The sequence below is a fragment of the Triticum dicoccoides genome, chromosome 7B (genome assembly GCF_002162155.2).
Source record: "Triticum dicoccoides isolate Atlit2015 ecotype Zavitan chromosome 7B, WEW_v2.0, whole genome shotgun sequence".
Classification (NCBI taxonomy): Eukaryota; Viridiplantae; Streptophyta; class Magnoliopsida; order Poales; family Poaceae; genus Triticum; species Triticum dicoccoides.
Genome location: NC_041393.1, coordinates 36,632,631 through 36,634,684, shown reverse-complemented (window position 1 = coordinate 36,634,684; position 2,054 = coordinate 36,632,631). Strand labels below are relative to the sequence as shown.

General features: G+C 42.9%; 1 long non-coding RNA gene across 1 annotated transcript; it reads left to right on the top strand.

The window, feature by feature from the left end:
- Positions 1-54: 54 nt before the first annotated feature.
- On the top strand, positions 55-856 carry LOC119336450. Its single transcript, XR_005162505.1, has 3 exons — positions 55-296; positions 383-458; positions 570-856. It is a non-coding gene; the product is annotated as an uncharacterized LOC119336450 (long non-coding RNA).
- Positions 857-2,054: the final 1,198 nt, after the last annotated feature.

The window sequence follows — 2,054 nt, the reverse complement described above, 5'->3', positions numbered from 1 at the left end:
TAATCTACAATCATTAGTTCAGTAATACCTTCTCATTACCGCTCACCACAGTTCTTCACACAAGTGCCTGACAAGGAAGGTTGGATGATCATTTTTTTGGAATATGGTCACCAAAGTGATCAATGTGTTTGACCCCCTGTTTGTCAGAAATTCACCAGACCACCAAGGACGAGGCAATTGCATGGAGCTCCAAATGCTCTCTGCAACTGTTTTAATGAATATTATGCAGAGTGGCCAACCAACAAGGATGGTTGGGGGAAAAAGAACCCAGCTCTTACTGACACCATTTTCTGCTGGTATGAAACATGTGTACCCACTTCCATCGCAGCCCTGAAATTCCTGCCGCTCCAAATTGATCTATTTATATTTCGCCCTTTTGTAGTAACAACACAAGAGCATGCATTCTGCACATCGCTTGTAACTTCGATTGAGAAAAGCTCAAGCTCCCCCCTGAGAAGGTATGTATCCATCTCAAATCATGTTATATGCATATATCAACGATCGTCGTCGATGTTCCTTCTTTCAAAACAACACCATGCTTAACAACGGTGATGCATGTGTTTGTACAGCAACATGTCCTGAAAAAAAAGATGGATGCCCTGCATGAGATCATGAAGCTTCATGGAAACTTCTCCACGCTCGCTTACGGGGCACTATAGAAGTTCCTGGCGTCATTCGAATCTGCCTTCGACAATTAGGCGACCATAGCCCGTGGCTCTATCAAGCACTGAGCTTTAGTCATTAGCTTTTGTTTTAGTGTCCAAGAACGTGTATCATGACACTGTCGAATTTCCAGCCACCTCCATTGCACTCATACCTTTTGCTTAGAACCATGGAATTTGTACCCTGGTTTATAAAACCTTGATGACATGAATGTCATGGCGAGCTCCGAGTTTGTTGATGTTTATCGTGGACATACTTCCTAACAGACACAACATCTAGCATGATTGAAGATGAATAGATTGAAAGTTTTTCCGCAAAAAAAAAGACACAACATCTAGCATGGCCGAATCTCACAGTTGTTTTAGCTCATCTCCTGCCCGAATCCTGCTCAGAATTGTTTACCATGGATCCTACCATCTTAAAGGAAAATTAATTCCACACACAATTCAGTCCCTGACGCCATGTCTATTTTCAGCACGCACACGAACACACACAGTGATGACCCTGCTACATCAAGTTCCATACACATTGACATCTGCCCAAACCAATTCGGGCAGTACACACACTGATGATCCTGATACATCAAGTTCCATACAAAATGACAATCAGGACAGCCAAACCAATTCGCCTTGTGCCAACAACACAAAAAAATTAATCGAATGCAATTCTGAATAGCAGCCCACATGCAAGGACATAGCATGACTTTACAGAATTTTTGCAACTAACTCATCACAGTTCACATACCAAAATGCAGCACACATTGTCTAGTGTGGAGCTAGCAAGGAATAACACAATTCTTCTATCTCGCACCCACCGATTTGTACAAATCTATGTCAGCACACACACCACCGTTGTGTGCCAAAATGTAAGCTAGCCCTTCCATTACACTGGGTCAGAGACACAGCCACCTCCACGCCAGCATGGGATGGAAACTAAAACATGTGACCGAATGCCTCAAAAGAACAAACTTAAGTTGCCATCTCAATCCGGATTACATTCGACAGAGGAACATCCCCTAGAGCAAAACAAAATGATGCCATCTACACATGAGCAGACCGCCAACATCTCAAAACAGAACCTCCTCAATCATGAAGCTTGGGACTTGGGAGCTCTTCCTGTTTCCCTTCCATCAATACCACCTCATAGGCTATCGACTTGCGAATGTATGCAAGCCGGTGCTGTAGTATACAGAAACAAAAATTGTCAGAATCCTTGTTCATGATAACACATTGTTAGAGTTGTGTCGAATATAGTGTACAAGATAGGTTACAGTTGGACTTGTAGTTGTATCGTGTTTACATAGGATGTGTCGTGTCCTAGTAGGACACTTGTATCCTAGGCCTCTCTTATATAGCGGGGATAGACACACGATGTAACCTATGCCCACATAA